Below are 396 nucleotides of genomic sequence, written 5' to 3'. Positions count from 1 at the left end.
TATCCCTGTGCTTCTCCAGATTTCCCAGCCCTCTTGCAGTTAGGCTGGGGCCTGTGGCTCATTTTGTTTGATAAACTGAGGGCAGGAGTCTTGCTTCTGGGCTGAGCCAATGAGAAGACCTTCAAGACCCTCTAACTTGCCCATCTCCACATAGTGATCATAGAGCTGCATGTTGAGGTGGTGAGACCACCAGATGAAATCAATCTCAATCTCTGGGTTGCCAATTGGTAGGACAATTCCCAGGAGAACATAAACTTATATGTGTCAAGCTATTGAAATGTTAGGGTGTGTTCGTTATGCAGCATAGTCTAGTCCAAACTAACCAATGCATTCGTTATAGACTGGTTTTGAGTAGCAGTAATTCATAACTACTTGTGTCTTTAAAGAAAGTGCAGT

This window comes from Galeopterus variegatus, unplaced genomic scaffold (genome assembly GCF_000696425.1).
Source record: "Galeopterus variegatus unplaced genomic scaffold, G_variegatus-3.0.2 Scaffold1897, whole genome shotgun sequence".
Classification (NCBI taxonomy): domain Eukaryota; kingdom Metazoa; phylum Chordata; class Mammalia; order Dermoptera; family Cynocephalidae; genus Galeopterus; species Galeopterus variegatus.
The sequence above is the reverse complement of the archived record's forward strand: the minus strand, read 5'-3'. Positions refer to the sequence as shown.